The 20,519-nt window shown below is 37.6% G+C and overlaps 1 non-coding gene across 1 annotated transcript; it reads left to right on the forward strand.

The window, feature by feature from the left end:
- The first annotated feature begins 11,071 nt into the window (after nucleotides 1-11,071).
- On the forward strand, nucleotides 11,072-11,178 carry LOC136216183 (small nucleolar RNA R71). Its single transcript, XR_010683173.1, has one exon. It is a non-coding gene; the product is annotated as a small nucleolar RNA R71 (small nucleolar RNA).
- The last annotated feature ends 9,341 nt before the right edge of the window (nucleotides 11,179-20,519 follow it).

Here is a 20,519-nt window from a genome sequence, read left to right on the forward strand (position 1 = left end):
TCCGGGTGGTTCACAATCGTGAGATGAGAGTGGTCTTCGGGTTTAAAAACTCCGATTGATTCAGCAATCCTGGTGACGATGCTCCCACAACAGATGAGTGAAGAGTTCTTCTTGCAGAAAGCGTTGATGTATTCTCCGAACCAGTAGCCTAGATTCATTCTCGGACCAACTGCCATACTCCATAAGGCGGTGAGATCTGCATGTAGCATGGTGGCTTGATTTTCTCGGGCAAATATTGTGTCGGAAATTAGCTTGTGCAAATAGCGGATTGCATAGTCATCAACATTGGAAGCCTTGGACACGCTACCATCATAGTATTTCTGTCTCGAAATTGACTCCCAGAAAGCCGTAGGGTCAAAGACATCTGGCGTCTTGGTGAATGCCTCTTTGTAGCTTTCCGATTCAAGGTCATCGTCATCGGCAGCACCTAACATCTGGTTGAATAGGTTGAGCGACGGCCTCTGGGAGTGACCCATGAGTCGAAAGCTGAACTTTCCCTCTTCCTCAGGATCGGTTATCTCCACGTTGTGCTTAAAAGTGGCCAAGAACTCGAGTGTCAGTTCCCGATAGGCAGGTTCCTTCATCTCAAAGAAGCATCCAAAGTGGCCTGCCTCCATGAGTGCACGCACGCGAGTATCAAACTTTAGCCGCTTTAGGGTTTCCCAACAAACTGTTCGGATGGGTCCGAACTCCAGCTTAGCCAGCTCCTCGTAGTAAGCCTGTACGGTTGCGTCTTTGAATTGGGACAGTTTCTTCACCAGTTTCTCGTCTGGAACGAAGGCTACAGTATTGGGCTCCGTCATCTTCCCCTTCGCTTTTTCTTTCTTGGATGAGCCCTCAACTTTTACGTGTTTTCCTGAACCACGGGTTCTCATGATGTGCTCGAGTTTAAATAATGTTTCCCAGTGGTAAAGGGCACAGAGCATGGAATGTCTAAATGAAAAGATCAAACGAAGAAAAGAAAAGGAAAAGAAAGAAAGAAAAATACAGTGAGCGAATGACCGTAATGAAGTAGAGCTCTTAAGTAGGGAGAGCAGAAATGTCCGGTTGCCAATCTGTCATTATGAGGTCGATTCAGAGGACGCCACCTGGACAGATTGGCAAAACGGCATGTTCATTCGAAATAGGATCAAGGGTGACGAATGGTCACGATTTAAATTTCGAATTAATTGCTCCATATCCGTTTGATTTCATCGAGGAAGACAGGCGAGATGAGTGCCTATGGGGATAGGATTGGACGTCTCTACTTTTTCTGATTTATATTATTTTTTTCTTTTTGTTTTTGCCGCCCAATTTTCCCAAGATACTGCTCCCCTACGGAACAGGTACATTTGTAAAACTACACCTTTAGGAAAAGGTTTGAGTTTTACCCATGTGCCTGTTCATGAGATACCTATTACGAATCACAGTTCTACGTTAAATGACTCTACTACAATTGACACTATTTAACTAAATTAAAATAATTAAAATGCAAAATTACTTGTGCTACAATTGGTGTTTGTAGCGAACACCCTGTTTGTGCTTTTACTGGCTTGGGGGGTCCTGGAAATGAACAGTATCAATCTTCCTTGTGTGATCATTCTCTAGATATGGTTTTAATCTCTGCCCGTTCACTTTGAAAGGTTCCTGACCTTCCCTGCCAATCTCAACCGCTCCATGATTAAACACCTTGTGCACCGTATAAGGTCCCGTCCATCTTGACTTTAGCTTCCCAAGAAACAACCTGAGTCTTGAGTTGTACAGGAGGACTCTCTGACCTTCTTAGAATGTTTTTGTATGGAGTTTTTTTTATCATGCCACAGCTTTGTCTTGTTTTTGTAATTCACGGCATTCTCATATGAGAACAACCTGAACTCTTCCATATCGCAGAGTTGAAGTCTTCTCTGATCTCCAACAGCCTGTTGCTCAAAATTTAAGAAAGTTAACGCCCAGAAGGCCCTTTGTTCCATTTCAACAGAAAGGTGACAAGATTTTCCATATAACAGTCTAAACGGAGACATTCCAATTGGTGTTTTATAGGCAGTCCTATATGCCCAAAGAGCATCGTCAAGCTTGTTCGCCCAGTCTCTCCTAGAATTGCCAACAGTTTTTTCTAAAATTCTTTTGATTTCACGATTGGAAATCTCTACCTGTCCACTTGTTTGTGGATGGTAAGGTGTGGCAATTCTGTGAGAGACTCCAAGCTTTCCCATCAGCTTTTCGAATTTGGCATTGCAAAAGTGGGTTCCTTGATCACTAATGATCGCTCGTGGGACACCGAATCTGGCAAAAAGCCTTTTCAGGAATTTTACTACCACACGGGCATCATTGGTGGGACTAGCCATTGCTTCAACCCACTTGCTCATGTAATCCACAGCAACTAAGATATATTTATTTCCTAAGGATGTAGGGAATGGACCCATAAAATCTATGCCCCAGATGTCAAAAATTTCGCATACAACTATGTTGTTGAGGGGCATAGCATTCCTAGCTGAGATGTTGCCTGTTCGCTGGCACTCATTGCAAGTGCTAACGAATAGATAGGCATCTTTGAAAAGTGTTGGCCAGAAAAAACCTGACTGAAGAACCTTAGTTGCAGTTCTGCTAGCGCTATGGTGTCCTCCAGCTTCACGGTCATGACAGTGGCTTAGAACATCCTGTCCCTCTTCTTGCGATATACATCTTCGAATAATTTGATCCGCGCACAACCTGAAAAGATAAAGGTCATCCCAAAAGTAATATTTAATTTCAGCAAAAAAATTTCTCCTCTGATTAGTGGACAGTTTGTGAGGCTTGAGCGAACTTGCTTGGTAATTGGCAATATCGACAAACCATGGCGTAGACTGTGCAGTGTATAGATGTTTGTCTGGAAACCTTTCAACAATCTCTGGTTGTTCCTGACTGCCTTGGTGATCAATCCTTGACAAATGATCAGCTGCGACATTCTCCGTTCCCTTTTTATCTCTTATTTCTAGATCAAACTCTTGAAGCAATAATAACCATCGGATCAGCCTCGTCTTAGCATCCTTTTTAGCAAACAAGTATCGCAACGCAGCGTGGTCTGTATGAACAACAACCTTGGATAGCACTAAGTAGGGTCTGAATTTGTCGAAGGCATACACAACTGCAAGAAGTTCCTTCTTGGTAGTTGTATAATTCTGTTGGGCCTCGTTTAATGTCTTGCTTGCATAGTAAATAGGCCGGAACTTCTTCTCAATCCTTTGTCCAAGAACAGCTCCCACACAAGTATCACTTGCGTCGCACATCATTTCAAAAGGTTGCTCCCAGTCAGGTCCTGCCAGTATAGGCGAGTTGATCAGCTTGGTCTTTAAGAGCTCAAACGCCTTCACACAGTTTGCATCGAAAGAGAATTCAGCTTCCTTATGAAGTAAAGCCGACAAAGGAAGCGCAATCTTTGAAAAGTCTTTGATGAACCTGCGATAAAACCCTGCGTGCCCCAAAAAACTTCGCACATCTTTTACATTGGTAGGCACAGCTAGCTTTTCTATCACCTCTACCTTAGCTTTGTCCACTTCCATCCCTTTCTCTGAAATTTTATGCCCAAGGACAATTCCTCCCATGACCATGAAGTGGCACTTCTCCCAATTTAAGACCAAGTTAGTTTCCTTGCATCGCACAAGCACAACTTCGAGGTTGTTTAGACAGCTATCAAAAGAGTTTCCATAAACCGAGAAGTCGTCCATGAATATTTCTACGGCCCACTCCACCATGTCATGAAAAATGGACATCATACATCGCTGAAAAGTGGCTGGAGCGTTGCACAACCCGAACGGCATTCTTCTGTAAGCATAAGTCCCATATGGACATGTGAACATTGTCTTTTCTTGGTCCTCACTACGAATTGCGATTTGGTTGTATCCTGAATATCCGTCGAGAAAACAATAGAAAGCATATCCTGCTAACCGCTCCAGCATCTGATCAATGAAGGGCAAAGGGAAATGATCCTTCCTCGTGGCTTCATTGAGCTTTCTGTAATCAACACAAACTCTCCACCCTGTAATCGTTCTTGTGGGCACTAACTCGTCTTTCTCATTGAGGACTACTGTTGTTCCTCCCTTCTTTGGCACAACGTGAACAGGGCTTGTCCACACACTATCAGATATTGGGTAAATAATGCCAGCATCGAGAAGCTTGATCACTTCTTTTCTCACAACCTCCTTCATGTGGGGATTTAGCCTTCGTTGCGGTTGGACAGTTGGTTTGTGCTCCTTTTCCATCAAGATTCTGTGAACACAGACTGCAGGACTAATTCCTTTTATGTCATCGATTTTCCATGCGATTGCATCCTTGTTTCTTCGCAAAACCGCCATGAGTTGCGCCTTTTGATCAGGAGTTAACTTTGAGGATATGATGACCGGACTTCCGCTGGGTGGTTCAAGGAATGCATACTCGAGGTGTGCAGGCAATGGTTTCAATTCCGGTTTAGTCACCGGCACAGTTGGTATCTCCGGTGGTTCTTGATGAGTAGGAACAGTAGGATCGAAAGGAGGTTCCGGTAAGCTGGATTCAATGGAACAACCTGTTCCTTCGCATATGTTCACCTCTTCTCCCAATAAGTTTCTAAAGTGTCCTGTTCCTGCAAAGTAGAAAGACTTTGAAAATCATCCAAGAAACAACATGTGTCATCATTATTATTTGCACGTCTCATTGCCTCGTTCATCTTAAAGATGACTTCTTCCCCATTAATCCTTAAAAATAATTGTCCCTCGCCTACGTCTATCAATGCCCTGCCTGTGGCTAAAAATGGTCTACCTAGGATGATAGGAACATGCAAGTCTTCATCAATGTCCATTATAATGAAATCAACGGGCAAAATAAATTTCCCTACTTTGACTAGCACGTCTTCCACAACCCCCCTAGGATAGCATACTGAACGATCAGCTAATTGAATAGACATACGAGTAGGTTGGGGTTCCCCTAATCCAAGTTTTGCATATACAGAATACGGCATGAGGTTTATGCTAGCTCCTAGATCACATAGTGCATTTTCAATATTTAGCTTTCCAATTGAACAAGGAATCGAAAAACTCCCTGTATCTTTTAGTTTCTTGGGCAGCTGCTGCTTGTTTTGGAGTATTGATGAACAATCTCTGTTGAGTTGTATCATGGAAATGTTCTCCAGCTTCTTTTTGTTCGACAAAATGTCTTTGAGGAATTTGGCGTATGTCGGCATCTGTGCCAGTGCTTCTATGAAAGGAATGTTGATGTGTAACTTCCTTAAGGTATCCAACACTTTCGAATTCTGCTCTTCCAGCTTTTTGTTGATTAGACGCGTTGGATATGGCACAGGTGGAACATACGGTGGTGGTGGTTTATACATTCTTTCTCCCTCCTCTTGGTCCGGCTTACTTGTGCAGTTTGCCTTCCTTGTTTCATCATTACTGGGAACGGCCTCTTCCTGCTCCCCTTCAGCTTCCTTGGACGTTCCTACACACTCAGCATTCTTATCAGTCAAAACAATTGGTTGAGTTTCCTTACCAGACCTAAGGGTTATTCCCTTTCCTTTTGACGTGGATGCAGCTATCTGGTGAACTTGTGTCTCCAGATTCTTGATCGACGCCTGTGTCTGTTTCATGAACTGCATCATCATTGTTTTCATATCTGGTTCGACATCTTCCTTTTGTGGCACAGGTTGCTTGTATTGCTGCTGAGGTTGTCGTTGGTACTGTCCTCCTTGCTGTTGTTGATACCTTGGCTGGTCTTGATACCGTGGTTGTCCCAGCTGGTCTGGTTGTCCTTTCCATCCAAAATTTGGATGGTTCCTGGTTTCAGAGTTGTACGTGTTTGAATAACGGTTAGGCTGGTTCCTTTGATTATACCCTGCGTAGTCACATTCAGCCTGTGTGCCCTTTCCTTGCTTAACTCCGGGACAATTTATATTGAAATGAGCTCCTCCGCAAAAATCACAAATGTCATTGAATGGTGGTTCATTGTGGATTGAAGACACGTTGATCTTTCCCAGTTGTCGAGCAAGCTGTTCTACCTGACTTGTTAGTTTCGACACAACATCATCATCTCCCATCTTCTTCCCTTCACTTCTGGCTGAGTGCCAGTTGTAACTTGTGCTGACTACCTTCTCAATAAGGTCATACAAAGCCTGTGGCTCAAGATCTTCTGGATTATCGTTAGCAATGGATTCGATTTGAATTTTGTAAATGTTGGTCACACCATTGTAGAAATTTTGCACTTGCATCCACATAGGGGTACCATGATTTGGCACCCTTCTCAATAACTCTTTATACCTTTCCCAGGCTTCTGCCAGCGACTCATCCTCTTCTTGTATGAACCGAGACACTTCATTTCTCAGTTTGATGGCTTGTCGTGGTGGGAAATATTTCATCAGAAAAGCTCGCGCCATTTCTTCCCAATTTGTGATTGTTCCTGGCTGTAAATTTCTTAGCCAGTTCTTAGCTTTATCCCTCAGGGAAAAAGGAAACAGCTTCAATCTGATTACATCGTCAGAAACACCTCTGTTCGATCTGAATGTGTTACACAACGTGATGAATTCTTGAATATGCCCATTTGGATCTTCAGATTGAAACCCATTAAATTGTACGGAGGCCTGAATCATTTGTATCATGGACCCCTTTACTTCGAACATGTTGTTCCCCTCGTTGGGTAACACAATACATGAGGAATGTCCCTCTGTGGTTGGCCTTGAATAATCTCTGATTCACATAACAGGAGGGTTGTTATTTTCTCCTTCTTCTTCTTGGTTTGGTTGAACTGGTTGTTCGGGTGGTACCCTTCCAGCCATTCTTCTCTCTCGTTGTCTTTCTCTCTGTCTAGCACGTCGAGCTCCCGCTCTATTGCGTCTACACGTTCTCTCTAACTCGAGATCGATAGGAAAAACAGGAGGTCCAGTTCTACGCATAAACAGGTTAAGAACTTCTTTGTTTCCTGCACGCCTTAGCAAACGGATTAAAAACACCCTGTTTCACATAAATTTCAGATAAATTTTTTTTTTTGCTTTCAATCCCCAACAACGGCCCAAAAACTTGTTGTCCTCAAATGAGACTCTAGCAAGTGCACTAGATACAAGTAATAAAGTGATAAGTTAAGTATCGTCTCCACAGGGATTGAGATTCAAATGTATATCAGAAATTGTTGCTAAACAGCGTGTGGGTCAAACATGTTTTCTCCTTTTTAATTTGATTGTGTGATGTTGGTTTTGTAAGATGCAAGAGGGCTGACGCAGTAAGAAATAAGATAACTTGGTAATGATTTAGAAAACAGAACAGGCTCGACACTGCTGAACAGGTTGTGCAAAGCCTCACAACATTCTAATGAATACAAGATAATGCCAATGAAGCCAAAGTATCAGTTTTTATGCGAGCTTAAGTCAACTTTCGTATGTTCTTAAGTTCCTAAGATTTACTAGAACCTTTAGCGTCCTAAAGATACGTTCTTTCTTGCATTAAGGACGAAACTGCATTTCTGATTAAGAAAACCCTTGGCACAACCATCTAGCTGGTCTGCTTCGAGGGTGGGAGATTAATAGAGATATCGGTGAAGATGTAAGTAGTATCCTAACAGCCATCTAACACATGCATAAATGCCGAGGCATGAAAGTTAAATCCTCATCAATCACAGCATTGGCAAAATACTAAATATTCATTAAAAACGATGTGAAACTTACATTACCGGCTCGGTCTGGCCGTGCCCATTCAAATAGACTACTCACTCATATCGAGCAGTGAGTAATCGGTAGTTCTTGAGACCTTAAGAGACTCCATCCGAGCTGTCTTTTCTTTCTTTCTACAGACAACTATTCTACTTCTAAAAATTACTAAAATTTCGAACTCCCTATCTTTCCATTGCTACGCCTACTTAAAGGAGAAAGAAAGGGGCAAAATTGGTACAACCTTCATACCCTTCCAGAAAAATAAGTCAACTAAAAACTAAAACAAAATAAACTAAAATGATTAAAGATCCTTTTTGACCCTTGAACACTCAAGGGTTGATACTTCTTGTCATCATGCTTCTTTCGGTGATACCGCCTCTACACTTCTCCACCTGCTGCTCTGTCTCTGCCTCTGCCACCTCTGATCTATCACTGTCCATCATTGGATAATCCGGCGTTTGACCGCTGGACATAAGGAAGGCTCCACTTCTCTTTGGCCGTAGCGAAACAAGCTGTTTCCAGCATGTTTAGCATTTATCTTTACTAATCTGCATAAAGACATTAATCAGACCTTATTCTTTGCAATATAGCATAAATAACACCCAAATCCCTTGTAAATATTAAGTTAAACTTAGTCAATTTCACGCCTAACAGGGTGCACTGACTAAAGCTGTTTTCTATGTTTCGAAAGCCTTAACACAATCTTCATTGAAATCAAAGGTTGAGTCTTTCATGAGTAAATTAGTAAGTGGTTTGGAAATTACAGAGAAGTTTTTAATAAATCGTCTGTAAAAACCTGCATGTCCTTTTTTCAGATATTTTATAACCTAAAACAATTCCTTCGTCGACCATGAAATGACATTTTTCCCAGTTTAACACTAAATTCGTTTCTTCACATCTAGATAAAACTTTATCCAAGTTCTGTAAACATGCATCGAAAGAATCTCCATAAACGGAAAAATCATCCATAAAAACTTCCATGATGTCTTCAATGAAATCGTTAAAAATTGCAGTCATACAACGTTGAAATGTTGTTGGTGCATTACATAGACCAAAAGGCATTCTCCTATATACAAATGTTCCATAAGGACATGTGAAGGTTGTTTTATCTTGGTCATCCGGGTGAATATAAATTTGAAAGAATCCAGAGTAACCATCTAGAAAACAATAGAAAGCATGACCAGCTATCCTTTCGATCATTTGATAAATGAAAGGTAGAGGAAAATGATCTTTCCTAGTTGATTTGTTAAGGTTCCTATAATCTATACAAACCCTCCAACCGGTGGTGGTTCGTGTAGGTATTAATTCACCTTCGTCATTCCTTACAACAGTTATGCCTCATTTTTTAGGAACACAATGGATTGGACTAACCCCATTCACTATCCGAAATGGGATAAATGATTCCATTGTCTAAAAGTTTAGTAATCTCATTTTTTCTACTTCTTTCATATTCGGATTTAAGCGTCTTTGCCTATCCGCTTTAGGTGGCTTATCTTCTTCTAAGTGAATTCTGTGCATTACAATACTAGGATTATTTCCTTTCAAGTTTGAAATTTGACATCCCATACTTCCTATTCTATTTCTAACAACTTCTTTCAATTTTTCTAATTGAACATGTGTTAATTTGTTAGAGATAATTATAGGTAGAGAATCACCTTCGCCTAAGAAAGCGTACCTCAAATGGTTTGGTAACTCTTTAAGTTCTAATTTAGGGGGAATTACAATTGAAGGCGGAACTGGTCCATCTTCTCGAATCAAAGGCTCTAGGTCCTTATCTTCTAATTCTTCACCCATTATTGGTCTATTATTTCTTCTTTTTGAATAATGTCATTAACACATTCTTCAACTAAATCAAGTTTCATACAGGCGAATTCCTCCATAGGATATTTCATTGCTTTGTTCATATCAAACTCGATCTTATCTTCTCATATCCTTAAAACTACTTTCCCTTCCGACACATCGACTAGAGCACGTCCCGTGTTCATAAACGGTCTGCCAAAAATTAGTGGACAATTAACGTCATATGCAAAATCTATTATAACGAAATCGGTAGGAAAAATAAATTTGTCGACTTTAACTAAAACATCTTCAATTATACCATATGGTCTTTTAGTGGTTTGATCCGCTAATTGCAAAACCATATTGGTACGTTTGATATCTTCTTCTAAACCTAACTTATTAAAAATAGACAACGGCATTAAGTTTATACTTGCTCCTAAATCATAAAGACAACTTGGGAATTCAATATCTCCCAATTTACACGGAATAGTAAAACATTCGGGATCTTTGAGTTTAGTAGGCAAATTACTCGACACTATCGAACTACAGTCTTCAGTTAGTGAAATGGATGAAAACCCTTCCCAACTAATTTTCTTTGAAATTAAATCTTTTAAGAACTTACCATAATTGGGAATTTGTGTAATCGCATCCATAAATGTCAAATTAATGTGCAAATTTTTAAGTTTGTCTAAAAATGTTAAAAGTTGTTTGTCATAGTTCTTATTTCGGACTTTGTGTGGAAAAGGTGGTTTGGGTACAAAAGTTTTTGTACTCGAGTCAATTGGTGAACTTTTAGTGTTTGATATATCTTCTTTGGATTTTGGTAAATCAGTTCATGGTAAAGTTGAATCTCCGGGCATTTCCGGTCCTAAATAATTTTTCCATGAACGAAGAGTGATAGCCTTTACCTGCTCTTTCGGATTTTCTTCCGTATGGCTGGGAAGACTTCCCTCTTTTCGGGATGGAATTGATTTAGCAAGTTGTCCAATTTGGACCTCCAAATTATGGATGCTAGATGAGTGCTTTTTAATAAGCTGATCGAATTTATTCTCGATCCGTTTAAAACCATCGTCGTGATTACTTATTTTTCCACTCATAGCATCTATAAATTTGTCGATTTTAGAAGATAAAGTGCTAATCGTATCTCTTGATTGATTTTGATAATTATTGGTACGATTTTGATTAGCATTTGCATTATTATTGTTATCTCTCTAGTTAAAGTTAGGATGATTTCTCCATCTAGGATTATAAGTATTGGAATAAGGGTTATTAGTTTGGTTTTTCCATTGGACAAAATTTACCTGTTCAATCTTGCTCATACCTTCATAATCCACATCCGTTTAGATTGGATTACCATTAGAGTCGCACGGTGCCATAAACCTATCAATTTTGTGCGATAAGGCAGAAAATTGGGCTTGTAACATCGCAACTGGATCAAGATTCACTATACCTTTAACCGATGATGTGTTTGAGGATGATGGTTTCGCCACTAGTATATGTCCACGATCTGCGGGCCACATACTGCTGTTAATCGCCATTTCCTCCAAAAGCTCTCTTGCTTGGGCAGATGTCTTTTTCATAAATAACCCTCCCGACATAGCATCTAATGAACCTCTAGTTGTAGGATTTAATCCATTATAAAATGTTTGCATTAAAAGTGCATCGAGCAATTGGTGGTGTGGGCATAAACGTTGAAGTTCTTTAAAACATTCCCAAGCCTCATAAAGAGTTTCGTTATCATGTTGAGAAAAAGATGTTAACTCTTTTATGACTCTTGCAGTTTTTGCTAAAGGAAAATATTTTGATAAAAATGCTTGGGCAAGTTGGTCCCAAGTTTCAAACGTTGCGCCTGGCATAGAAGTTAACCACTCTTTGGCTCTGTCCTTCAAAGTGAAAGGAAAGAGGTGAAGTTTGATTGTTTCGGCAGTCACATCACTTATTTTAAAAGTGTCACAAATTTCAAGGAAATTTGTCAAATGGGTGTTAGGATTTTCGTTAGGCAACCCGTAAAATGTTACATTATTTTGCAACATATTAAGCAGTGTTGGCTTAATTTCAATTTGGTTTGCATTTATTTGGGGTCTAACTATGCTGTTGGTTACACCGGCCACTCCTTGCCTAGCGTAATCCATAAGTGTAGCCATAGTTTCTGGCTCGGTATCTCTAGTTTTTAATGGAGTTTTGTTTTTGTTTTTCTTGTTTTTCTTGTTCTTTTTAAGGGTTCTTTCAATTTCTGGGTCAATAGGGTCTGGTGTAGTGCCTGAACTTCGAGAACTGTGCATGTACCTGAAATCTTGCACAAACCAAAACTACCTTCAAAACAGAATTTGAAAAATAAATATGTTAGTAATCCGAAATAAATAAAATATAAAAGTTTGAATAAGTATGTGTAAACCTAGATTCGAAATAAAACACGAAAAATCTAAATTTTTGTTAAAAATTTTGGCGTTCCCCGGCAACGGCGCCAAAAACTTGTTGAGCGATTTCCGTAAGTGCACGGCATACGCTTGTAGTAATAAAAGATATCGAACCCACAGGGAACGCATTTTAACGAAAACTTATTTTAAATCGGTTTGATTTACTTTCAAGGTTTATAATATGGAAAATCGTTTAATTGGATTTGGTTTTGAAATTGCTAGAATAAGAATTAGACTATAGTATGTAGAATGTTAGAAATCACTTCTGATTTAAGGATGAATTTACAAAACAGAAACGTTTAGTGCTTTAAAAAAGTGAATAAATTTATTCGTTTGCATTAAGCAAAGAAAACAACTTTAAACTTTGTATACAAATTATATAAATGTAATAACGTGAACTCATTCAATTAAAAGGCTTTGAACGCAACAATCCCCTAACTGGTTAGATTGCTTCCTTAACCGAATTGATACTTTTATCCAAGATACCAATTTGTCTAAGTGTTCAACAAAGTTTCCTTGTAAAGATTTTGAATTCAACTACGTATTAATGAAAACACCAGAACTCACTTCGAATCATTTACCATAAGTGCTACATAAAAATCTATCGAATAGAATAAACTTTATTAGATGAAGTATGAATTTGATACAAGTTTACAGAGAACAAGAAGCATGGAAGCTTTCGACGACTTTCAAGCGAACGGGTTGTCAATCCTTTCCTTGAACCTCGTTTAGAGTTTGTCAGGCTCTTGGGGCGAATCCTCTACTAAATCTTCTCGCTGAATCTTCGGAATAGAGATTGGTCTATCTACTACCAAAATGTAAACTAATATGAACAAATCTAAATGCTACTGTGTTTGTAATTATTTGATAAACAATATGTGTACATCATATTGCTTTTTACAAAATCGAACTTCTAACTCTGAATCGTTTGACTCAGAATTTCTGCACTAACTCTATACTAATCTTCTCTTCAATATATATTCAACTTTGAAATCAACTCTTTATTTATAGATGTTGAAGAGTCGGGTTTAAGGAACGTGTCTGCTGAGAAGAGGCGTTCTTATCCAATCGAACGGTCGTGTTTCTTTGAAAATGAATGTGTACAAATAGCCCTTCTGGAAATTCTGATCTTACCGAGAATAATTAATTCTCGGCCGAGAATGGGGGAGCGGGTTTTAGCCTTTAAAAAGAAGGGAGAAGTTGCTGGTCGACGCGTGTCGCGACCGAGAATGGAGGATTCTCGGTCGCGACATGGAGGTTTTTACTCCGTTTCTGACTTCGTCCTCGTCCTCGTTTCGGTGCGTTTGATTTTCCTCGTCTTTGACTCCTTTTGTAGTGTTTTTCTTCTGTTTTTATCCTCTTTTTGTTCCTATTTGGATTTTACCAAATATTCAGGTACCTTGCATGAAAGAAACATATTCGGAAGTAAAAGTACGCTAAACAGATATAAATAGTATGAATTCGTAGCAAAACTGATGTAAATATTAATGATATTTTAGGTATATTTTGGGCTTAACAATGAGCATCTGGAGTGTCGCGTCTTGCTTCGTGAAATTCATTTGATTGTGTCACACGTTTTCGAAAAGGTAATCAGGTTGCAGATGCAATGGCCAACTTTGGCAGGATCAGTTCAGAGCCTCACTGACTCGCATCCTCAATTTTGTTCTAGTTTTATTTGAGATAATTGTAACGGTCGGAACTTGTATCAGTTTGCTTAGATTTTCCTATTCACTCTTTGATATTGATTGTATTTTTTTTCTTTTTTATTGATTTGGGTTCGGGGGTGGTCGTCTGAGGGGTGCCAACCTACTTGGGATGTTTCGGGCTTCCTTTCCTGGCCCTCAACCTCTTAATAATAAAAACTCAGTAATATGAGTAAATTAGTGAAAATTAATTGTGTTATAAATATATTGTAACAAGTGAATCAATATATATTAGTCATTTTAGATTGAATATATATTAATAATTTGATTTAAGGAAAAATTAAGATTATAAAAAAATAATTATTAAAATTATATAATAATAATAAAAAGAAAAACAAAACATATATGAAAAATAAAAGAAAAGAATTTTATATAATAATAATAAGAAGAAATACCTACTCTCATAAATACATCAACTATGTTTTTACCATTTAGTCTAGCACTACATTTTGTTATAAATCCAAGTCTGCATACTTTTTAATCATAACAATCTTAATAATTATCAAATTTGAAACAAATTCTGATCGGAGGCTCTAGGCGGCCGCCTATGCAGCCTGTTCCTAGAAGCCGACCCTGCTTATATGTTTGTTTCGTTCTTTTCTTCGTTTTCTGCTTTGTTTTTAACAAAATAAGCTCTTATGTTAATAAAACGTAAAATTCAAAAATTATAATATCTAATTTTGAAGATTAGAGATTATAGGAAAAGGAAAAAATTAAAGTACTATAGATATAATTTAGGATTAAAGCACTATTTTGACCATGATCTATTATTTGATAACATCTGGCCTCTGGTAAGGCTACACGTATTCTTGCTCCTTATATCGACGGCTGAGGAATTACAACGAATGCTGAATTCGTTTTGGTGGGTGATAAAAAGTCAGGTGAGAGAGGACTGAATTGGATGACATGGGATAGATTATGTGCTCCAAAATTGATGGGAGGACCGAGTTTCCAAAATTTCACAGCCTTTAATCTTGCTATGTTGGAAAAACAGCGATGTCGGTTATTTACCAATCCATCTTCGCTTGTTAGTAAAGTTTTCAAAGCTAAATATTATCCAAGAGGGGATTTTATGGGGGTCTCATTGAGGCATTCACCAAGTTTTATATGGCGAAGTATCTGGAGTTCTCAACTAATCATTAGAGAAGAAATCAGATGGAAAATTGGAAACGGTCAATCAATAAATGTGTGGAGTGAGAGATGGTTGCGTAATGAGGATGATAGCTATATACGAACCCCTATGGTGGAAGGGTTGGAGTATTTGAAAGTTAATGATTTGTTTATCCATAATTCCAGGGATTGGGATGAAGAGTTGTTGGAGGAAATTTTCGAGCATAGAGATATTACAGAAATTCATAAACTGGTCGTTGGTACTTTGAGTAGTGAGAATCGGTTAATAGGGAAATTCCATTTTTCGGGACGTTACACAGTGAACAGTGCTTACCGATTGGCTACAACGTTGGAAGCAGGTGAAGGATTTCATGTTCAGGGAGCTTGGAAAAAATTATGGTATGCTGAAATTCCACAAAAGGTTCGGCATTTTGGTTGGCAATTAGCACGCAATTGTCTCCCAACGCGTGTGAATCTTCAATTTCGTGGGTTACAGGTATGTAGTACTTGTGTGATATGTAACGAACCTTGGGAGTATGGATGGCATCTTTTTATTGAATGTGCAGGAGCTATAAGAGTATGGTAGAAGGCGGGACTTCTAGAACGAATTAATGCGGAGGCGGCAGTGGCTGAGAACCTGACATCATAGTTTCATAATATGATTAGAGCAGCACCGGAACAAATTGTAAAAACATTTTTGATGCACCTCTGGAGTTTATGGCAGGCTAAAAATACTCGTCTTTGGCAGTATGAGATTCGCACAACAGATCAAATAGTGGCTCAAGCGTGCACAGTACTTAATGATTGGTCAGAAGCAAATGCCTTGAGGAATCAGACTGATACAGAAGAACAACGGATCGGGAATACAGTAGCAGGAAATATTTCATCTACTGGTTGCACGGCTTGGCACCCGCCATCGGAAGTATTTCTCTCATGTTGTGTTGATGTTGCATGCTTTAACGCTGATGGTCGTGCAGGGATGGAAGTAGCAGTATGAGATGCAAATGGGCAGTTTGTAATAGGGAGATGTGCGGGGTTGTTATGTTGTCCGACAACATGAGAATGTGAGGCCGAAACTCTATTACATTTTATGCAATGGCTAGAAACTGATGGAATAAGGAATGTGGTTTTCGAATCTCATGCTAAACAAGTGATTGACGCAATAAATTCTAGTTCTATTGATGATTCTGAATTTGGGGATAGAATTATTCAAATACGATCGATTCTAACATCAAATTACTCTTACTGAGTCAAATGGATATGGGGGCAAGCGAATGGGATGACACATGTGTTAGCACAGTCTTATCATTTATCCACTTGCCCTTCTTTTTTTAATTTATTACCGAGTTATGTTTCTGATTCATTGTTACAATTTTGCCATGATTTGGCTCATTAATTCATTGTTTTTTATTCAAAAATATATATATATATAAAATAAAATTTTAAACTCTTAATAAATTTTATAATTTAAATGAAATTAATATATATATATATATTATTTATAATATTATCCAGTTCAACCAATTTGAATCAACCAGTTGAATAAATTGACCCTTAACCTAGTTATCAATCCGATTCGATTATTTAAGTGAATTACTATACCTAGCCACACATAGCCCCGAGAATAGACCGAAATACCTTTTGGCTAAAGTTTCAAAAATCTCAAAATCTCTCAAACACCTTAAACTCTATTCGATCAAATCTGAACTAATTTCTCAACCAAAGCATGGATCGTGAGAGGGGCGGTTGTTAGACAAGGTGCCGAATGGCCTCGCCCGGGCGGACCGGGGGGTGGACACCTCATGGCGACGTAAGCGGTGATTAGCGCCGAAAGCAACCAATCGTGGAATCAAGCTGCTCGGCAGGACCGGAGCTCGAAGTATGGAAGAGTCGCCACCCACGAATGGGAAAATGAACACTGATCCCTTACGGGAGACCGGTGAGGGTTCAGGAAACTTAGGTACGAGCCAAGAAGGCTAGCTCCTTTCCGGAGAAAGGTTACTAGGCGTCCCGACATCGCCCGGTTATGAACCACCAGCATCCTACTCAGCGTGTTAGGCGATAACGGACTAATCGCATATTTCTTTAAGTTTAAAATTCATTTGAAACCTTTTCTTTCTCGTTTTGAAAACCGTTTTGAGCATGTCATTAAAAGCCATTTTAGTAAAGAATCACCCATTTTGCATAAATTTAAAGTATTTAGGGGAGATAGGGGGAGAAGAAAGAATTGATTTATTCACAGTGTGGTTTATGCTTTATATTGTATATTACATCTATGCTAATCTCACTCCCAAAAAACGAGTTTATTTACATGGTTCGTACCTTAATCGCCGTTGGAACGATTTAGGTACGTTTCAAAGCCCTGTTAATGATGATTACTCGAATCGCCGTTGGAACGACTTGAGCATTTGAAAACGTTGAGCAAACAGTTTTAATCTAAAAACGTGATTAAGCATACAAGTCAATTTATTTTGTACAAAACCATTTAGTTAGGAAAGCAATTCAAAACTTCATTATTTACAACAAAACAATTTACGATGTTCGCTTAATCCGTCGTTGGAACGGATTAAGGTTTCAACACGTGATGTTTTGGAAACGGTTTAAAAATGACAAAAAAAAGTTATTTACACTTTAGGAATATCTAGAAAAACTTTTAATTTAAACAAACAACTTGAAATCTCTTTTTGTCTTTTATTTTCCCCTTTTCACTCAATTAACCTTTACTTGAACATAATTACAACACTTACTAATTAAACCCAAATTCACCCAACCCAAATACTTTTTAAAACATATATATATATATATATATATATATATATAGGAAATTAAAAAAAGAGGAAATAAATATACTTATTTATATGAATATACACTATGGAAAAATAATAATAATACTTATATACAAAAGGTAAAATAATAATGTATATATGAATTAATAAGTAAAAATGGTAGTAAGTATAATACTAGATATGATACACATTTTATTTTAACTTGAGAATATGTAAAAAGTAATGGATAAAGTTTATAAATAAGAAAACCATATTTAAACTAAAATAGTTTTTATACATAATAAATATATGGAGGATAACCCACCCAAAACAATAAAAGGAAAATATACATATATACATATAGCTTTTATAAAACCAAATTAATAAAAATCATACCCAAATATACAAAAATAGGTATTCAATAGTAAGTTATTACTAGTCATATACTTTGAAAATAATTTTAATAATCCTATTACATATTTATACATATACCTATACAAGAATAAATGTAAAAAAAGATGAGAAAAAGGTTGGGAAAATGGATTTTTTAAGTTCCAGCAGCTTTACCGACGGAAAATCCGTCGGTAACCCGCTTTTAGTGACAGAAAACGGCAATTTACAGAAATAGTCCAACAGTTTCCAGATTTTATCAAAAACATTAGATCTACTCTATTTTGTCATTTTAGCCTCCAAACTACCTCAAATCGGGTCATGGTTTGTAACGGAGGATTCTAAAACGACGTTTTATTGAAAATAACGGTTCAAAACATTTATAAAACAACGGATCTACGACGTTTGGATCCCGAACTACCCTTGAATCGGGTCACGGTTCGTATTGGGATCCAAAACGAAGTTTTATTTCAAAACTAAAACCAAATACTTGTTCAAATGCAAAACAAAAAATTAACTTAACAAATCTAAACAATAAAAGTGTAAAAAACAAATAAATAAATAGATTCAAACAATAAAAAGAGATGAATAAATAAACGGGTCTAGTTCCTCGGATTATTACCTCTCAATCGGTAATAGGAATGCCAAATCAAGTCGATTGATAGTGTTTTGAGTCGGATTTTTTTTGTGTTTTTGCTTTGTTCGGGTCTCGGGGAATTTTTCCAGGGGTTCGGGTTTTTTTCCTCCTCCTGAATGCATTAGGCTCCATCTTATTTATAGGCATGGAGCCTAAGGGTAGGCTCCAAGCAAAGCTAAATTAGCTTACTCTTGACTTGGAGCCAAGGTAAGCTAATTTGGCTTAATATATATCATTATAATTATTATTATTATTAATGTTATCATTATTATTTTTTTTATTATTATTATTTTTTTTTAATAAACCCTATGTAACATTGCACTTGGCATTGGCCAAGTGCACCAAAATGCACTTGGCCGAATGCCAAGTGCAGGGGCTGGGCCTGGGCGGCCTAGTCCCCGTCACGGGCCGTCCAACGGCCCGTGACGTAAATACCGGCCCCGTCAGGGGTCGTGTTTATACCTATATTGGAAAATAAATATAAAATACTCCTAAAATTAACCAAAACTAAAAAATGATTTTTATCAAAAATATTTTTACCAAAACCGATTTTATAAAATTAGCTTTTATAAAATTGGTCTTTTTACAAAACTCTCTTTTTATTTTCGAGTTTTAAAACAAAACCCTTATTGACCCGAAATTTTATTAATAATAGAATTAATAAGAAAATGACACGAAATACTCCGAACTTGGCGAGACGGTTTAAGATTTCATTCGCGGAACCGATTCGCCCGTCATCTCGATTCGATTTCCGAATTCAATCAAACCGGTCTCCACGGTTCCTTTGAACAACGTTTTTTTATTTATTATTTTTATTGACTCATCATTTATTTTAATCGACTGATTCAGATCCCTTTTTATAATTTTTCTTCATCAGTCCTCCGACCCCGGTGTCTACAGCGGTAAAGGCAAAACACTAATGCTACAATTTACGGTTTTATTTTGTCGATTTTTGGTACGTTTCTGAATCTGTTCGATGAATTGTTTTTTTTTTACGGAATCGGGGGTGGGGCGTGAGCCAATCACGTCCGCACCTATGGTGCGGCGTGATGTTTATTCGATGCACCATAGGTGCGGGCATGAGGCTATCATGTCCGCACCTGTGGTGCGGCGTGATAGGCTCACATCCGTCCCTATTTCGGGTTTTTTTTATTGTTTTTAAATAAATTTTATTTAAATTAATTTTTAATAATTGTTATTTGTTTAAGTTAATTTGATTATAATTTTTATGTTATAATTGTTATTTTAATAATTGGTATAATTGTTAATTGTTTAAATTAAATTTAATTAATTTGTATTTGTAAATTTTATTTTGTTTAATTATAGTTAAATTTAGTTGTTGTAAATTTTATTTTGTTTAAATTTGTATGTTGTAAATTGTATAATGTTAATTATATGTAAATTTAGTTGTTGTAAATTATATTTTTGTTTAATTTAATTTTAGTTAAATTTTTATGTTGTAAATTGTATAATGTTAATTATAGGTAAATTTAGTTGTTGTAAATTATCTTTTTTTTTAATTTAATTTTAGTTAATTTTTATGTTGTAAATTGTATAATGTTAATTATAGGTAAATTTAGTTGTTGTAAATTATATTTGTTTTTAATTTAATTTTGTTTAATTTTTTATGTGTAGACGGAGCGGGAGACTGTCGCATGAAAATCTATCCCGTCATCAGCTCATCGTCTAGATATGGAAGTGGAGGAGGATACACCACGTTATACGAGACTGTGTGGTATTGATGTATAAGGTCGTAGACGGAGAGGGGCTGCGACGCAGCAGGTGCGGGGGGCTTCGATTGAGCAGGTTGTGTTGGATCAGCCTGAGATTAGGGGAGCGGAGGCGGAGGTGGATTATTCTGATGACTGGGATCCTGATCTTGATATTGTGGATGAGTATTTCCAAGAGGTAGCCGAGGCACAGCGACGGCCGGTATTGGGTGGTGATGGTGAGGGTGAGGGTGGCGATGTGCAGCCGACCCAGGGCTCGAGCAAACAATGCAGAGGTGGTCGCTTTGCGAGTACATGTATCATTTATAGTTTTAGTATTATTTAAATTTTTAGTATAGTATTTATAATTTTAGTATAGTATTTT

The sequence above is a fragment of the Euphorbia lathyris genome, chromosome 1 (assembly GCF_963576675.1).
Source record: "Euphorbia lathyris chromosome 1, ddEupLath1.1, whole genome shotgun sequence".
Lineage (NCBI taxonomy): Eukaryota > Viridiplantae > Streptophyta > Magnoliopsida > Malpighiales > Euphorbiaceae > Euphorbia > Euphorbia lathyris.